Source organism: Mesoplodon bidens (assembly GCF_964165515.1).
Source record: "Mesoplodon bidens genome assembly, chromosome: Y".
Taxonomy (NCBI): Eukaryota; Metazoa; Chordata; class Mammalia; order Artiodactyla; family Ziphiidae; genus Mesoplodon; species Mesoplodon bidens.
In genome coordinates, this window is record NC_138180.1 from 49,402,596 (window position 1) to 49,422,383 (window position 19,788).

Genomic DNA, 19,788 nt, shown 5'->3' on the forward strand with positions numbered 1-19,788 from the left:
ATTATAATTTTAAAATTCAAAGATTGTACTCCTAAAATTATAAAAATCTAATTACAGACATTTTATGACTGCCTTCCAACACTTTATACACAAACACAAAGAATAATAAGCTGTTGTATAGATTATTTCCTGACTGACTTCAAATAAGATCGTATTTTATACTTGAAACAACACAGTAGACTATCTTTCCATACAACTCACCCCTAAAATGGAAAGTTTAATATGAGCTTATATAGGAAAAAAAATCAAAATAAACAGAACACTGGACATGCAGGATAAATATTGGAACTGCTACACTTCAATGACTGTCAGTAAGATGAGTAAAATACATGCAGTGGAATACGGCAGGAAATTCCTGTACCTTAGTTTAAAATTTTGTTTCACTAAACAGAAAAAAGTACCTGCTTACGCCAGGAATCAGATACTTCTGCTCCTCTCTGGAATCCCAGGTCGGCGAGCGGGAGACAATCTTTACCAGGTATGAGGTTTCATCACTTGTGGCCAAGAGGAAGACTGAGCAATCCCACAGAAGAGACAAAGATCATTTTTTACATTGTGTAAGTTAGAAGCCAAATCACATCAGAAAGGCTTTTTTTTTCTTTTTTCTTTTTTTTTTGGCATGCAACTTTCTTGGTTGACTGAAATCCAAAGAATATCACTTAATATCAGTATTCATATAGCAGAGGAACCATTTTTTTTCATTCATGTATTCAACAATTATTTACTAAACATCTACAAGGCACCCTGCATTGCTGGACGACGGTAGGGAGAGTTGTATGTTTCCTGTACTCACAGGGCTTACAGAGCATCTGCAAAAGCAGACAGGATCCAGATCAATACTGGACAAAGAAGACATCCACAAGGGTATGAAACTGTCAACGGGACCAGGGCGCGTGGAGCATGGTGTGGGTCTTACAAGCTGGAGGCCCAGTGCAAGGAGAGGCTGGCTTGTGTGGAGGTCCAGAGGAGGATGAAAACAAAGCAAGGGTGAGGTGGGTGCAAGAAGGGCCTGAGGGACACGGAGGGTGCCAGGAGCCCTATAATCCAGGCCTTTCCAGCCGTGGTTCTGGAATTCCACCTGCCTTCCGATGGAAAGCCGTTGGAGAGCTCTAGTAGGGCCAGAGGCAGGATCAGGCCTGGGTGTTGAGAAGGTGCCTGTGGCTCCCGGTGGTGGGAAAGGCCTTGATGGAGGCAGACCGATCACGGGAGGCCAGAGTGTTGCACACGTGGGAGATGAAGCCGGCTGAGCCCAAGGTGTGCCACATTCAGCTGGAGAAACAAGAGACAGCAAAGAAGCCCATGCAAGGGGCCTTCGGGGCTTTTTACATTGGAGAGCTTCGCGTATCAATGCCATCTCTTCCAAGACAATCCATGAGGCTTTTTGTTGTTGTGAATCCCTGTGGCTCAACAGCAGGGCCGCTAAGGAAATCGTGGGTACGACACAGGGGAGGCCACGGACAGACCTCACCCATCTTTATGTAAATAACTGAACAGGCTCCAGCCTCACTGCTGTCCTCGCTTAGAAGACAGGACCGTGGGGAAATCAGGGGCAACTGTTTTTACTTACAAATCCTCTGTCCATAAGAAGGTCCACTAGAGATGACTATCAGCGTGCGTCTGCTACAAGTGGGTGGAACCAACTGAGACCACTTCCCACATCCCGGGGCCTAAGGAAGTTCCCAGGAGCAGCCAGTGGAGCCCTCGGGGTTCCAACAGGAATGGTTTGCCAAGCACTGAATATCGGGTTGAACGTTCTAAATGTCTCCCCTGGAATGGACGTCAAGGTGGCAAACTAAGCATGTGGCTGGATTGTCTGTAATGTCTTCTTATAAATGGAACGCCTTGTTCCTGAAGTCTTTTCACACGCTATCTTTCTTTTTTTTTTTTTTTATATTGAGGTATAGTTGATTCACAATGCTGTGTGAGTTTCAAGTGTACGGCAAAAGTGATTCAGTGATACAATATATGTATTCTTTTTCAGATTCTCTTCCATTACAGCTTAGTGCAAGATACTGAATATAGTTCCCTGTGCTCTACAGCAGGTCCTTGTTGTTTACCTATTTTATATGTACTAGTGTGTATCTGTTCATCCCCACCTCCTAATTTATCCCTCCCCCAACCCCTTCCCCTCTGGTAACCATACGTTTGTTTTCTATGCCTGCGAGTCCATTTCTGTTTTGTAAATAAGTCTGTATGTTTCATTTCTTTAGATGCCACAAAGAAGTGATATTTGTCTCTTTTTTCACATGCCCTCTTTAAAAACGCTGAACAAAAGCACTGCTCTCGATTCTGAAGGCAGGCAGCGCTTGCCAGGGAGGACGCCCATGGGCTTTGTGAGTCTGGCACTCACGCGAAGATCCACAGACCCACAGCGCCTGAGTTAACTGTGCTGCGGGAAATCACACAGAGACAAACACAGAAGGTGAGGTACCAGAACCCTCTCCCCATAAATCCCGACACAACTCCCTCAGCTGTATTCAGGGCGGAGCCCACTGTCACGTGAACCCTGTGTCCTCAGTTCAGACACAGCAGGAGCTGGGAAGGTTTGGAAGGGGGCATGGGAACTGTCACGGACACACTCTGAGTGCACCTCTTGGCAAGAACCTACTGTGTGCTCAATGGTATGTAAAGAAGCTACACGGAAAGGCAAGATGACAGCCTCCACAGTTACTTTGTAACTAGCGTGTACCAAGAGATGGATTCGGGGCTTCCCTGGTGGCGCAGGGGTTGAGAATCTGCCTGCTAATGCAGGGGACACGGGTTCAAGCCCTGGTCTGGGAGGATCCCACGTGCCGCGGAGCAACTAGGTCCGTGAGCCACAACTACTGAGCCTGCATGTCTGGAGCCTGTGCTCCGCAACAAGAGAGGCCACGACAGTGAGAGGCCCGCGCACCGCGATGAAGAGTGGCCCCCGCTTGCCACAACTAGAGAAAGCCCTCGCACAGAAATGAAGACCCAACACAGCAAAAATAAATAAATTAATTAAAAAAAAGAGAGAGAGAGATGGATTCACCATCTTTAGAGCCACGGGGATGATGCTGCACCGCACACAACCTACAACCACACCATAGGGTGATCCACCAAAAGGGAACCAGAATACGGAGGGCCCCATGGTCAGCAGAAGCTCCCTGGAGGCAGGGACACACAACATACACCTCTAATGACTGGCCCTGTACAAAATTTGAAAGACAAAAATCAATGGAACTAAACCACCTTTTCAAACAGGAGAAGCAAAATAAAACGTCATACGTATTTCTCCCCAAAAACGTTTTTCAGAAACTATTCAACCTTACAAAATATTCAAAAGAATAAAAACAAACCCAGGTATACTCCTTCACTTAGGACGGCTAACTGTTGACATGTTGCCACACTTGCTTGCTTGCTCTCTGTCTCTATGTGTACACATGTGTGTACACACACAGAGGTACCTAGGCATACATCACACATTTTTTCTACATCAGAAGAGTTTAAAAGAATAAGGCATGTACTCGTATTTGTGTATCACGACATTTCACAGGGAGCTGCACACAGGATGGCTCTTCACCCCCTAAGTAGTCTGGCCTGGGTCTCCTAGAGTAAGGACAGTTTTCCCCCGACCTCGCTAACATGAAAACTATGAAGAGTAACACTGATTCGATCAACAAACCTTCTACACAGTCCCCAAATAATTGTACCACCTGGGTCTTTTTTCCCATCCAGGATCCATTCGAGATTCAGATACCCCTATGTTTCTTGGTCTTTTGAAATCTGGAACCATTCCCTCACCCCTGACCTTTCTTGGTTTTGCATGACTTCTGGGGGAAGCATCCAGGTTCAATTGTCTTAGACAATGTAGTACGTTCTGGATTTGTCTATTTCCTCGTGTACAGATTCAGGTTGAACCTTCCTGGCAGGGATATTATACCAGTTTTTTGGTGCCCTTCTTGTTACCTCCTATGAGGAGGTACGTGACAGCAAGGTGCCCCACTCTTGGGGGTCTCTTGGTAAAGAGTACAGCCCGCAGATTGCTCTACGTTATGTCCCAATTTACTTCTTAACGAACCTTCTCTCCATCATTTTCTCTGAGACACACAAAATAGTCACGGTCATTTTTTTGGTTGGGATTATCTTGACCCCCAGATGTGCTTTTACTATCATGGGTAAATTTGCTGCCATCAAATAGTCTTAATTAAGGATTTACAGTCCACTTGAGGAACGTTTTTATCATCCTCAAAGGATTAAAAAAAAATGACTGACTATCCTAGTAGATATTTGAGCAGAGTGAGCAACAGACGGCTGGCAGGTCCCGTCAAAGAAAATGATATCTCATAAAAAGCAGATTTCCTCCTGTTTTCTTTTTCCAGTTCATAAGAAACCTTTAACATCCCTAAACATTTTTTTGGGGGGATGGGAACGAATTAGAAATACCAGAGACAAGATCAAAGTATTTCCTTGATTATAATTAAAGTCTTCATCCACTTACAGAAAGGGAAAATTTTATGTATAAGAACTCCAAACTCCAGATGGTGAAGTACATTAAAACACCCTGTGAGGACACCTTTATGCTGGTAAGATACAATGGATATTGTTATCAGGCATTTAGGAACAGATATTTTAGTCACCACTGAAAGACTCTCCCTTTGCATCGACTGTTAAAAAAAGGATAATGTATGCTGTATGAATTTAGCATGAATGAATCATGACTCTTTTTCAGCTGCCTCCTTTTAATTAGCTACTGACTCTGTCCATTTTTCTCCTGGGCTCTTCTAGCTGGGTCCATAGAATGTCAATCTCCCTCCAGACTAAAATAACCCCCAAAATATATTACTCAAAGCATTTCCCTGCAATATACAGTTGTCTTGCAGTGGAATAAAAAGAAGACTCTACTTAGCAGGTGCTTAAGGCTTTGAAAGCTGGGTCACAAATCAAAGCCAGCTCCTGCATTAACAAGAACTTTAGAAAATATTCTTTAAAACCCCCAAAAGTTTGTTTCTGAAAGAGAAAAGGAACACACGATCCTTTTGAAGAACAGAAATTACAGAAATCACAAGAGAAAATGAACCTCTTAAGCTGCTCAGTGTTAAGAGTGAACACAAGCCACGGTTCTAAGCCTCTGTGGATGTTTGTGCCAGGATGAGAACCCTGTGCTTCTGTGTTTAGGTTTAACAGAAAAAAAAAAAAAATCCTAAAAGGTGATTGTATTTTTCCTCTCTTTAATTTGTATTCTAACTCTAATCCCTCAAAGTAAAAGACCATTGAATATTCTATGAAGAAAGAGAAGATTAAGCTAAATCTCTTGTTGTATGGGACAGGGTTTCTCCACGTGGCACCCGTGACGTTTGAGGCTAGGGTAGCACTCGGTTGTGTGCTGTGTATTGCAGGATGTTTGAGCAGCATCCCTGGCTTCCACCCCCTGGATGCCAGGAGCCAAGCTCCTCCAAAGTTATGAGACCCAAAATGCCTCCAGAATTTGCCAACCTCCCCCTGGAGGGCAAAGCCACCCTGCGGCAGGAGAAGGGCTGTCGTCGGTAACCCCCGAGTCCCGAGCTGCATTGTGAAGATGGTTACATCTGTCTGCACTCCATCACCTTGGCTGGCAGGATCATCCAGGTACTTTTCCTACTTCTCCCAAACAAAGGGCATCCTTTACTTTTCATAACCGCCCTGGGAACCTGTCCTGTGCATCTCCATTGTACAGAGGAAACCCAGGCGCAGGAAGGTTAATCCGCTTCCTGAGAACGAGACCAGCAGGTGGGGAGCTGGGATCCAAAGCCTGGGTCTCCCTGACTCCGCATGGTTCCACCTCTGGGAGCCTCTGCGTACCAACGCGAACCATATCTTGTCTGACAGCATTTCCGTGCCCATTCCTCCAAGCCTGCTGCTGGTGGGTGGGTGGGGACACTGAATGCCCCGCAGTGCCCCCCTGACATCATAATGGCAGAGTATCATCAAGATGCAGCCTCTGTCTGAGAGGAGGGTATAGAGCAGGGAATGTCACCTGCAAGGTCTTTGCAAGCTGCTTCCTTCATCCTGTCCCCATCAACATCACACACACACACACACACACACACACACACATGCTCACCTGAACCAGGGGCAGGCTGCAGGAAGAAAGCCTGTACTGTGCCTTGGGTGATGAGGCCCACACACATTTAGGACGTGTGTCCTAAATCCACCCCTAAATTCTCTGAGACACGCTGATGATTACTGCTGACTAGTGTACACGCCCTCACGGGCCCAGGACCGCTCTTCTCCAGGAAAAACTGTTTGTCCCCGTTCCTTCTCCCCTTTAACAAAGTGACCTTTTGTTGGAGAGTCGGGTCTGAAGGAAACGCAGAGCTGGGGCGGCTCCAAATTGATGTCACCCCTGCAATACGGTAATGTCCCCAAACACCGTTATAAAGGGCACCAAATACCCACAGGACACAGACAATACATGCAGTCAGGGCGAGGAGAGTGTCTTGTGAATAGGTCATGGTATTTCCAGAGCCAAAGGAGCTGTCCACGCGCTTCTTGTACTTACAGTGGCAACAATTTCAGACAGTCCTGGACGACTGTCCTCCAGATTTTATGTTACGGAGACCACGGTGAGCAGGAACAGGGATGGTGAGTGCCTCTCAGCAGACGGAAACAGGGGGCACCAGGCTCATCCTGTGAATTCATCCAAAAGAAGAAGAATCGGACTCCGACCAACCACATTCTGAAACACTTCAATGAAACGAGCTCTTTCTGGCCTAGGGGATTCCTCCTCCTGCGTGTTTCTTCTTTCCATGCTCCGCCCAACTCCTACTCATCCACAGGGGTCAGCTGAGTGGCCACCACCTCAGAGAAGCCCCCTGTGATTCATACAATCTTTATAAAGCATTTGCCCCATGGCTGACGAATCCTAGCACTGTTTTTTCTTCCCCCCTCGATAGCAGTTGTCACTATTTGCAATAGTCTATTTATTTGGTTTCATTTTATTTGGTATCTGTCCTTCCCACAGGCTCTAAGAGTCAACAGGGCAGGGCTATTTCTTTGTCACAGCAAGCTCTCGCTAAATATTTTCCCAACAGAGCTGGGGTCAGAGGCTACGGGGCAGGGGACTGTGCCCCCATCTGTTTTTAGAGCCAAGTAAGAATGTTTTCACATTTTTAAACGGTTGAAAAAAGGACATTTTTGTGACACGTGAAAAGTCCATGAAATTCATATTTCAGGGTCCATAAGCAAAGTCCAAAAATACTGGAACACCCATTCATTTACTTATTACCTGTTTGCCCCTATATTACAAAGTCCGAGTGGAGTAGTTGTGACAAAGATTGTTTGGCTTGAAAAGCTGAAAATGTTTTACTATCTGGCCCTTAACAGAAAATGTTTTTCAATCTCTGGTGTAGAGCCCCACCCACGAATTGAAAATGAGCTCAAAAAAAAGCCAACTCAATGCCCTTCAACCTGAAGAATATATATACGTGTTTTTTCAAATTGTTGACATTTAGACAAAAACTAGCATGTCCCATGGAAAAATTTATTAATGTGTAAATCTATTGTTTATCCTTTTAAAATAGGAAGCATAATGTCACTTGGTAAATAATATTCACAAGGGGCCTCCCTGGTGGCACAGTGGTTGAGAGTCCACCTGCCGATGCAGGGGACACGGGTTCGTGCCCCGGTCCGGGAAGATCCCACATGCCGTGGAGCGGCTGGGCCCATGAGCCATGGCCACTGAGCCTGCGCGTCCGGAGCCTGTGCTCTGCAACTGGAGAGGCCACAACAGTGAGAGGCCCGTGTACTGCAAAATAATAATAATAATAATAATAATATTCACAAGAGAATGCCACGTTAGAGAAAAATTACTATTCTATAGATTTTTGTCAATTTAAGTCTTGCTTTATTGAAGTTCAGCTCCCAGCAACAATTTCTTGGGTTCAATCAGTACCCCAGAAATATTTTCCCTCCAGAGATGGCATTTGAAACTGTCATCCATCTTCCAGCATGGCTCTCCATCTTAGGTTCTATTGAAAACAAATGGTGTAAAAAAAGTTCATTTGTTCCATTTTTAAAATTAGATTCCACATATAAGTGAATGAACTTTTTTACAAAACAAAAACAGATTTGCAGATCTCGCAATCAAATCTATGGTGACCAAAGGGGAAACACGGGGTGGGGGGGAAACTGATAAATTAGGAGTTTGGGATTGACCTATACACACTACTATGTATAAAATAGGTAACTAAGAAGGACCTACTGTAGAGCACAGGGAACTCTACTCAGTACTCTGTAATGACCTCTATGGGAAAAGAATCTGAAAAAGAGTGGATATATATGTATAACTGATTCACTTTGCTATATACCTGAAACTAACACAACATTGTAAATCAACTATACTCCAATAAAAATAAATAAAAGTTAGAAAAAAAATTAAAAAAAGGAATGGTGTGTCATCAGTGTTGACCCTTCGCCTTGTCTTCAGGAATGAAGGAATCTCTGGGCATGGTCACCTCTTCTGCCCTCTCACCAGGATATTAATTGGCGAGATTAAGATCGTAAGGACGTGGATTTGAACACTTGGGTGACGCCCCTTGCGAGGCAAGGCAGGGAAGATCCAAATCATCATTTTTCCTTTCTCTGCGCACACCTTTTATTGACAGGAAAAAGATTTTAAGAGATCAGCATGGAAGCCCTCTGACCCGCATTTGATACTTTAGGAAGAGGAACAAACACATGTAAAGGGATTAAGTCACAATGCCTCTCACAGTGGTATTGCCACCAGGGACTATACCCGCAGGAGGAACACACACAAAGGAAAGTCTAACGGCCCACGCTCAGAGCACACTTTTCAAAATAACACTGGCATGTTCTCACCCGGGGCGATTTTGCTCCACAGGGGTCACTGGACAATGTCTAGAGACATTTCTCGTTCTCGCAAATGTGTGGATACTATTGGCATCCAGTGGGGAGAGGCCAGGGATGCTGCTAATTACCTTACGATGCACAGAACAGCTTCTCCCACTGCCAACCACAAACACGCATCCAACCCAGTCCTGCACCGCAAAGAACGAGCTGGTCTCAAACGTCGCTAGTGCCAAGGTGGAGAAACTGCGTTAGATAATCGGCCTGGTCATCATGAAACCGGGTGTGATGCCAGAGATGGGCAAAAACGTGGATGGGGCTGGAGGGGGCGTGTCACACCGGTGTGTTCCAACAATCACGCACGGCCAATTATGAGTGGTAGTTCCACTATGACTGTGATAAGTTGTGTGAAAATAAGTCTCTGGAGATGAAATTTATAACCCAAGTTATAGCCACAGAACAAGAAAAGTGAAGATCAAGGGGTTAGGTCTGCTTTATTATTAGGAACCTATATATATATATATATATTTTTTTTTTTTTTTTTGCGGTAGGCGGGCCTCTCACTGTTGTGGCCTTTTTCGTTGCAGAGCACAGGCTCCAGACGCGCAGGCTCAGCAGCCATGGCTCATGGGCCCAGCCGCTCTGCAGCATGTGGGATCTTCCCAGACCGGGGCACGAACCCGCGTCCCCTGCATCGGCAGGCGGACTCTCAACCACTGCACCACCAGGGAAGCCCCAGGAACCTATATTTTGATTTAGTTTGTGAGTTAACAGTAAGCATGCTCCATGACCCTTCCCACTGTTTATCTAATCGTCGCAACTGTCATTTACTTGGTCATTTTTTCATCATTCTCATCCCCTCTCCAAATGAGGTTTTAGTTGTACAACACTGAAAATCACAACAGTGGTGTAAGGGCGGAGTTAGAACCCACCATTCCTTGTCCTTGATTGTGAGACACCAAAAGCCCTGGAAACCGAAAGATTTTTGTACATTTTGTTTTTTATTTGGCAGCGAAACCCAACCTGAACCGACTTGAGGCATCCGTCTTGTCTCAGCGCTCGTGCCTCAGCTGTTTGCTAGCACCACGTTGCACTGTCATCAAACAGTAGGCTCAAGTGCACTGGGAAAACATCAAAAGGAGGTCAAGATACCTCCTGAGTAACAGTGAGAGGAAGAAAGGAAGGTATTTGTCATTAGCAATAGCCCAGAAGCATGGTTATTAGATAAGGTCAGCCTTGGAGGACTCCTACTTGAAGAAGATGGTCTAGAAAGATGGTAAACAGATGAAAAGGGTGGTGGATGAAATTCGACCAATGTGTTTGCCATAGGTTTGCAGATCTTGTCCCAGGATCTATTTCCTGGGGCTCCATGAAAAACAAAAGCTGATACGAACTTTAGTCCTGAAAATACATATAACACAGATGAAAACAGCCCTACCTTGCTACTAAGCTATGATCCCAGAGAAACCCTTACACGCTGTGGCAGAGAGGTCCTCAAGCTCAGGATGACGGTCGTGAAAAAAACAGCCAAGACGATGGAAATGTGAACTCAAATCACCTATTCATCGTCACCCACACGGGAAGGGTTTTCTGAGAAATATTCCCCGAGTAGTCCAAGAACCAGCATACCAAGAGTAGACAAGCCAGGCTAGAACAAAACTGTAAAATAATATAGTTTCTCTCTCACACACTTCTTGTGAAATGTAACACTTCAGGTACTTATTTCTTCTTGGATATGAAATCTATCAAACCACGGGTTTTTGTATTCCATCAAGAGCAGATAAACATTTTCTTCCACTCTATGTTGGTTGTATACTGGTAAGTGCAAAGTTAACAGTGGTGCTCATGATCACAGAACTGTGAACTAGAGTGAAAACAAAAAAATCATGTAGAACAGGGGTTGGCAAACTATGACCCCCTGGTCAAACCAGCCCACTACCTGTTTTTGTAAATAACGTGTTATTGGAAACACAGCCGTGCACGTTCATTGATGTACCGTCTATGGCTGCTTTTGCCCTGTCATTGCACAGCTGACCATATGATCTGCAAAGCCAACACTATTTACCATGTGTGTGGTCTTATACAGAAACTGTTGGCCGACCCCTGACCCAGATATGGCTAAGATATGTGATCTGTTAATTCTTGGCCTCAAGAACCAGAGATTATGGCAAATTTGCTCCACAAGAGAGACCACTCAGAAAGGACACTAGATTGACAAGAGAGACCGTAATAAAAGAAGTCTTTGAGAGGGTCAATTTTCACATGACCATCTGGTCCCTGTAGACCCTTGTTCCCTAACCATCACTGCTTGGTCAAATAGTACATGATGAGAGAACTATGCTGACTCTAAAGCACCCCATCGGGTTTCCCTGGTGGCGCAGTGGTTGAGAGTCCGCCTACCGATGCAGGGGACGCGGGTTCGTGCCCCGGTCTGGGAAGATCCCACATGCTGCAGAGCGGCTGGGCCCGTGAGCCATGGCCGCTGAGCCTGCGTGTCCGGAGACTGTGCTCCACAACGGGAGAGGCCACAACACTGAGAGGCCTGCATAGTGCAAAAAAAATAAAAAATAAAAAAAATAAAGCACCCCATCTGAAAGGTACTGGAGCATCCAGAGATCATGGACATATGTCACGGGTACGTGTACAGCTACTTCTTATTTTGACTTGGCTGCATCTCCTGCTTTCCTTAGAGACAGGAAGTACCCAGGGTGTTGATGGTCTATCCTCATACAATTTAATGTACCAGTATATGAATACAATGTAACTATCAGAGTAGTTGTCTGCATGGATCCCACTGGGAGAAATATTCATACATTTTTCTGCAGGAATATTAACACCTTTGATTACAGAGGGCTGCCACCACCTGCTGAGGGGGTCCTATGAGCTCAAGAAAAGGCACTTGTTAACTTTCTAAAGCATGCATAACTCAATTCCAAGCTCCAGTCCTTGGAGTCCTGGCTCCAAGGACTTCAGATAAGAAATTGTGTATCAATATTCAACTGCGGAAATCCTGGGAATTGAATCAGAGTGAGTGCCAAGATGTCACTGTATATCAACGACATCTGGAATCAGACCAAATTAGACAGCTGCACTCCTAATTCACAGAAGCCCCTTCCAATACAACAAAAGCCATGTGGTATTTCCCTGTTTCCCATGGTAGAGACTCAATTATGTTGCTGGGAGGCTGGGTTGATTTCAAACCCACAGTCGAAAATGTTAGGATTTTTCGTACTTGAGTCCAACTGCCAAGTGGCATTTATGCCTGAAATGGGGCCGAGTATGAACTTATGACACAAAACAAATTCCATAAATCAGCTAAACAAAATAATGTTGACCCAATGAGGGGAAAGAATTACAACCACAGAACTGTCTTTTTTTTGCCATGGCTGGGGACAGTTTCTAATTTGCCAACAAATTTAATTTGTGTTGTCTGTTGTCTTCATTTTACTCAGGCCATTTTCTGGTTTGCTCTGGAGGTTGTTACTGTCTTCATTATATTCTAAGAATATTGTAATTTTCAAAGGGTCAGTTGGTCATTTGATGCTTCAAAAAATGGAAGGCTATCAGGATCACGTAATTATTTTCACTCATATGCTACAGAAGGAAAACATCTCCATTTGCAAAACTGCATACTGGTGATGCAATTAATATCTCCTAGAACCTGTTCTGTGTGCTCTCCTAGTAAAACCTTTAACTATGGAATCAATCACAGGGAGGCTCCTGTTTAATTACCTGGACGATCTTAGGTGAACGATTTTGCCCCTGAGTCTCCATTTTCGAGCACATTTACATCTTCTCTCCCTAAATCAACTGAGCCATTCTCCCCATGGAGGCCACATCTTCTTTGTACTTCCCATTGTCCAGAAGGCTGTGTGTAGCGGCAGACAGAGGGGGGATGTCACTAAATGTTTGCTGCATTTATGTCTTCAATTAGTTGTACGACAAGTTCTGAAGGTTTCTCCTGGGGAACTAGCAAGAGTCTTGGGGACGTCAGAAGTTTAACACAGAACTGGAAAAATGAAGAGGGAGTCCTTGGTGTCCCAGTGGTTAGGACTCTGCACTTCCACTACCGAGGGCGCAGGTTCGATCCCTGGTGGGGGGGCACTAAGATCCCACAAGCTTCGAGGTGTGGCCAAAAGAAAAAAAAAAAAGAACTGGAAATAAAGAGCTGTGGGAAACTATTATAATTATCAACCTCTATAAAAACTGTAAATGTGAAAATGAATTGAGTAAGATATACAGCTTGACTATGGTTGCCAGCAACCCTTGGTGTTCCTGGGCTTGTAGACCGGCCACTGTAAGCTCTGCCTGCATCGGCACGTGGAGTTTTCGCCATGTATCTTCCCATCATTCTCCCTCTGCAAGACTCTATGAGTCTCTTTCTAAGGACACAGCCGCACTGGATCAGGGGCCCACCTGACTCCCGTGGGACCTCATTTTTACTATGTACCTCCTCAGTGACCCTACTTCCAAAAAAGGGCACATTCCAAGGTTCTGCCAATAACTGACTGGCAGCGGGGGCTGGGGAGAGGGTATCACTCTTCAGCCCAGAACAAGCAGCCTTCTCCAACAATGCATGGGTACCCCCAGTGTACCCACCTCCTAGAATACAGGGAGGGAGAAATGGAGGAAAGCTAGAGCTGATCCAGAACTCACCCACCTTTCTCCTATCTGCAGGTTGTCCCAAATTTCCTCCTTTCTATCCTGTCTTAAACCAGCATCCGTAAAGCAACCCCAGGACACTTACACATTCCATAGGCATTCACTGTTGTTCAAAGCACTTTCTTACCCATCCCACGTGTAACAGGCTGTGTTTGTGAAAAGACTATTTCCCCTGGTTACAGGTAAAAGGATCTGGGTGTGGGGGGGTCAAAGTTCTGAGCTAATGCTAGATTCTATTTCCAAGTCTAGTCAGATACATTGGTTCAAAAGCTATAATGGACGCCTGGTGATAGCGGCAAGTTATAGCCACTCCATGATAAGGAACATCCATCCTCTGGGGTTCACGGGGATCCCAGCTCCGGGCACTTTAGGGCACATTACTGACACTGATCCAACACATAAAGCATACACCTGTACAGTAGCTTCACGCTGCTTCTCTTCCTCTAGATTCTGAAGGACTCTGGCACCCACTGTGGGATGAACTGCTGAGTACCTGCTTCATGAAAGACACTATAAGACGGCCATTGATTTTGGAGGGATAAAGCCTATATGGCAAAATGCTGACAACTATTGAATCTGTCATCATCGTCTGTAAACCCATCAACTATTGAATCTATGATCATTATCCGTAAACCCTTCAACTGTGGAATCTATGATTGTCTGTAAACCCTTCAACTATGGAATCTATGATCATCTGTAAACCTTTCAACTATGGAATCTATGATCATCGGTAAACTCTTCAATTATCGACTATCATCAACTGTATGCCCTTCAATTATTGAATCTATGATCAATGATGAAGGATATAAAGATGATCATTCGTTCACATGAGATTTAAGTGGGGGGAAAATTTGTAACAGAAAGTTGGGTAGAGCCTTAGGAAACAGAAACAAAGTATAAACTATGACCTTTTTTTCAAAGGCCATCCACATAGCACCAACTCATAGGACAAACAAACTTCATCTCGGCCATGACGACAAGGTTCCTGAAACCACCTTAGACTTGCAAGGCCAGCAGTAAGTCAATAAACAGCCTGAATGTGCCATGATGTCGGGGTGTGCTTGCGTTTTGCCAGGTGTCTGACGGTGACGGTCAGGTGGTGGGCCAGGCACTCCACCAATGGCCGATGGCCACATGTCAGACACCTGTATCCTTACACTCCAGTGGGCTTTGCAGAGTCCTGTCCTTGCTCAGGACACATCCTTGGGATGTTTATGTCAACACCTCATGGAAGGTCACGGTTCCCTAAAACAGCATCCCTCATATTCCTCACCCTTAACCGTTCTTGGCATGACCTCACCATATTAATTGGCAAATTCACAATGACTGCTTCATCGTGAAACGGGGCTTCACTTTACCTTGGGACCCGGCAGCTGGCAGACCAGTCTTCATAGTCTTCACCTTTTATGCTAACCGTGATAACTTATTGAACTGATGTGTGTAGACTTTTCAAAGCATCGATGGCCAACACCACTTCTGTTCTGTTGTGTGCCCACGGACTTGAGTCCCACACCCTTGGGTTGGCAGATATACTGGCCCTGCCGACTAAACCATGAAGGGTTCCTTAGTGGATGCTACAGCTGCCTTTCTCTACAGAGACGGGCTTGAGTTAGGGCACTGAGAAGCAGGCCATGAGTGAGGAGCGCCAGCTTTGGGCTTCCCTTGCCGGTCACGCGCTGTGGGGCTGCACCCCGCAAGCTTTGTCGCTACCCAGCTGCGAGACGAAAGAAGGAGCGACAGTGGCACCGATGGTTTACTGGACGGGGGAACTTAGACGTCAGAAGCAAAGGGCCCTGGAGCAACACCCCCGCTGTGTACAGCAGAGAACACACAGGACATGGCAACAATCTCCGCAAGCAGTGGGGGAGGAGGAGGCTACCATTTATAGGGGAATAAACATCAGGTGGGCTCATCCGTTACCAGGGAAGCTAGCAGCCCACAGCCCCTCAGGCGAACAATCGTCAGGAGGGCAGATGTCTCCCTTTAATAAAGTAACAGGTGGGGCAGCTCTGGCCTAAGGGGCAGGGGCCAAGCACGGTCCTGTGAGTAGGGTGTAGGCAAAGCAGGGATTGGTCAAGCAGGGGACGTACAGAGAACAAGAGAACAGCCATACTGAGTGGCCTGACCATATACAGGATGCTAAGTGGCATCTGACTCAGGAGGACAGTCTGTCAACTTTTGAGCGTGGATTTAAAGACGAGATTTAGAGGCAGATTCATGCCTACTTGCTTTCAGTGTAAAATTCTTCATCTAGGGTAGCTGGGGGGATTTATGGAACGTGGCAGCTCCCTTAGGGGAACACTTTGATAAATGACCTAATACTTGATTACCACCCCCTACCCCAACGTGCAGTCACATTCATTAATGTAATCCCTGGTTTTGGTTTTACAGCTCAGGATATTTGACCTCAAATTGTAGCCTGGGAACTCTGCAGAATATGGGTGTTTTGGCTCAAACCAAAGGGCCGGACTCTATAGAGTCCAGGAATTAAAATCCAAAGAGCCTCAATCTACAGGTGAGAGGATGGAGCCCTGTGAAAGGTGAGTGCCTGACCCAAGGGTCACACGGGAAGGCAGCTGACACTGCAGCAGACTCCCAGGCCTCCTTCCAGACCCCGTTTTGGGTACCCACGTGGCATCCCTTGCTTCCCCACAGCGGGAATATTCCTACCCGGTGACATGTGGCCAACCGTGGTAGCAGAGGGCAACTCCTATCAGGTGTCGGCGTTTGCTAGGAAATGACTTTAACAAGTGTGAACAATGCCATTTCCTGGTGTCTCACCCCCAGTTGGTTTTAGAAACCAAAGAGGTCACAATACCATTCAGACAGATCTAGTGAACAGAGAGAAAACCAGAGGTCAAGGACAGGAGAAAGCTAACCATGACCTTCTTGAGAAGTCGGTCAAGAAAGCAGAAAGTTTTCTCTCAAGAGAATAAGAGCAGAGGCAACAGCCGGAGGAAGACTGATGAACTGGGCTCACGTAACCATGTGATACCCCGGTGGCGCTCGGCCCTCCTAGGGCGCGTGCACAGTAGGACAGGCTGCTGGGAGCTGCAAGTCCCTTCTTTGTGTCGACAGCAAAACAGCTCTTCCCCCAAATTAAGCTCAGGTTAGAAGCGCTACATCCCTGAACAGAATTACTACCTCTCAGCGGTGAAGCTCTTGTAGGTATAAAAAACGGAAAGGGCAAAACTTTATGTTTTTGCTAATGCCCCACGATAATGAACATTCCGATTCTGTATAAGTGTTCTATGTCGACAGAAGGAATGTGTTTACTGCGCCGTAACCCTCCATCTCTCTCTGATCTATCAGATGTCCCTGAACTGTCCCATGTACAGTGACCCGAGGAAAAAAGTTTCTGCTGTGTCCAATCAATGCGGGATGAGGTGTCAGGAAAAGTTAATGTTCACACTACCTGTTAGGGGACACATAAATCTGATTACTTCTAGAATAAGTTCATTTTCGCAAGCAACACAATGGGCGGTTAATGAGCTGAACACAGAAATAGCTGAGCGATATGCCCACAGAAAACGAGCCGGCCTCCCTGCGATGGGATGTTTACGGAGGCGATGTGAAAGGGGAGGCTCAGTGAGTGACATGGAAACAGACTGTGGAAGCATCCGAAGGCCAAAAGCAAGAGTTTCTTCCAAAGTCAGACTAGGTAGGTTTTCAAAGAAAACGGGGACACATTGTGAGCAAATTACTCTCACAGAGGCAAAATGGGGAGATTTTGATCGAATGAAGTTTTGCAGAAAATGAGACCAGGGAGGAGGTGAATCCAATAATCCAGGTCACGAGTCTTCCAACTGGGGCTCGCCGACTCCTAGGAAGACACAGAGACGTGCGGGGGCATGGGTATGTGGGGAAGGGATGCACTCTAAGGGAATCTGTTGACAGATTTTCAACTTCCATTTATGCTCCAAAAACGTGCTGCCTGGGTTTCCACCCTCACTTTCTTCCACTTGGTACAGAAGGCATCCCTGGCAACCTGGCTCTTACCATGGAGATCACCCCAGGGTATAAAATCCTTTCAAGTGCTTCAGCGACAATGTGAAATCTTGGTATCAATGGGATATTGGCCAAAGGGCCAAGGGTGAGTCCTTTGGGACTAGACTGGTCAGGGAGTTGCCAGGAAACATGGAAATGGTTCTAAAGTGCTAATACAACATCCACTTTCAAGGAACATTCTGGATGGAATGGAGATGAATTAAAGAACAAAGAACCACCCAAGATGGCGGCCACCATAAAAAGGGCAGGTGCAGAAGACGTCAATGTGGCTTTGAGGAGATGAAACAGGAGATTAAAAAAACAAAAAAAATGGCACAGAATAGAAGTAGAATCACAGAAATGAAGGAAGCAATAGAAGTGAAGAAAGAAACAACTCCAAAACTTCGAAGATGCTTGTGAGGACATCATGCTTGCAGATGATGACCGCTTAGTGATACCTCATCAGATTGGTCTCCCTGTGTTTTCATCAGTCACACTCAAGAAGAAACAGGAGAAATGTTAGAAGAAGCAAAGGAAAATCTGCAAGAAATTGATGCCTTAGAATCCACAGTGGAGTCATTTCAGTGGGAGTTGGCAGATTTGAAAGTTCAGTTATGCAGATCTGGGGAGAAAAGGAAACCTTGAAGCTCATGAAAGGTAAACATTTAATAATACTTTAAAAATGTGTTTAATAAATATGAATACTGTTTCTAAGAAAAAGAACAAAGAACCAGGTAAGTACAGAATTTGAGGGTGAGTGGAGATGCAAGATAGGAAGATGGAAAGAAAATTGTGAATTTTCGCCACAGACAGGGCTGTAGTGCCCAAACGCCGCCCCCCCCGCCCTTATTGGATGCATCCAGAGAGTGCATTGCAGTGAAACTCCTAAGATCACCATCGGCAGATGGTGGCCATGGGGTCAGAGAGGTACTTCACAAACTAAGGCAGCCAGATGGATGGCTAACTGGATAAGGGAATGGGGGTATGGACATGAATGCTTCCAGCACATGGATGAGATGTACTGAAGGTACAGAGATTTGGAAAAGAGCAGCTAAAGGTTGAATCTTGCACATACCTAGTTTGGAAAATATGTGTAGCTCATGTCACAGGAAAAAGACAATAAAATATCATCGCCATCGTCAATTGCTAAGGGCTACCAATGTGCTAGGCATTATCCTAACACTGTGACTATATATTACCTATGATCCTGATACTGTAAATATGTATTATCTATGTTAACCTAAATTATCTATCATCTATTATTCCTTCTCATTTTACAGAAGGGGAAACCGACATTTACAGAAGTTTTGACCAGCTCAGCTTGTATGTAGAAAAGGTGGGATTGAGATACAGGTTTTGTACCTGGAATGGTACCTACCGTCACTCACGATACCAGTATTGTCTCCCTGGATACTAGAATGAGGGGAGAAAGCAGAGCACAGGATAGGGAATTAGGAAACAGGACTAAGGATGACATTTGATGCCACGGCTGTGGGTGAGATTGCCCACCGAGGGGAAACAGAAGAAAAAAAGGGCATAAGACATAAGCGTGAGTAGACTGAAACTTCCAGGGACAGAGGTGGGAAAAAGAACCAGAGAACGCAGCTCAGAAAAGAGCATGCAGAAAGGTATGCAAAGAACCAGAAGTGGGAATCATCGCAAAGGAAAAGATACTGGAACTGGCAGTAAGACGGTCAAAGGTGACCTTGGGAAAGAAGATCCAGGAGACGCCAAGCCAGTTAGATAGAGGTAGAGATGAAAGTCTGGGACGTGAACCTGATGGGATAAAGAGTATTGATTAAGAAGGTGGCTTTGGGAAGCCAGAAGGGATCACTGAGGCAGCCTAAAATCTAGGGCAAGTCTAAGGATTAAAGGGAGAGAGTTGAGTCCAATTTGTCAACAGGCATTGGCTGGCCAGTCAATTCGTTAGTTTGCTTGTTTGTGTAGACTTTTCGGAGTTTCAGAGGTAGCAAAGTTTCCTGCTACCCATGAGAGTCTGTGAGGCTGTGATCCTGGGGGATCCCAGGAGGGAGTTGGATTTAAAATGCCAGGGAATGCAAAAGGGGTCTTAGCTCGTGTGAGTAGATCAAACAACAAGCAATCCTGAAGGCACAGCCCAGGATGTGAGTCAACATCGTGCAGTGGATCAGGTGAGCATTTCCACACGATGGTCTCCAAGAAACGTATCAGCACCATGTGGTGTCAGACACATAAAGCGAACACGGCCCATTCCAGGTGGGGCTCCGCGACGTCCGCTGGTACGGCTTCAGAACTTTGAAAATACGGGTGCTGTTTAAATGGATTTTTACCTTCCTAAGGATTAGGTCTGAT

General features: G+C 45.6%; 1 protein-coding gene across 10 annotated transcripts in view; it reads right to left on the reverse strand.

Annotated features, from left to right (window-relative positions):
- Positions 1–19,788, reverse strand: part of LOC308609617 (steryl-sulfatase-like) — a 169,530-nt gene that overhangs the window by 116,907 nt on the left and 32,835 nt on the right. For 6 of the 10 annotated variants that reach the window (XM_081223346.1, XM_081223345.1, XM_081223347.1 and 3 more), the window contains exon 2: positions 6,503–6,630. The exons of 2 other annotated variants lie outside the window; for them this stretch is intronic. The gene's annotated coding sequence lies outside the window, so the exon portion shown is untranslated. Of the gene's footprint in view, positions 1–401; positions 514–6,502; positions 6,631–19,788 lie in introns of all 10 variants that reach the window. 2 more of the 10 variants (XM_081223349.1, XM_081223352.1) reach the window with 1 other exon arrangement.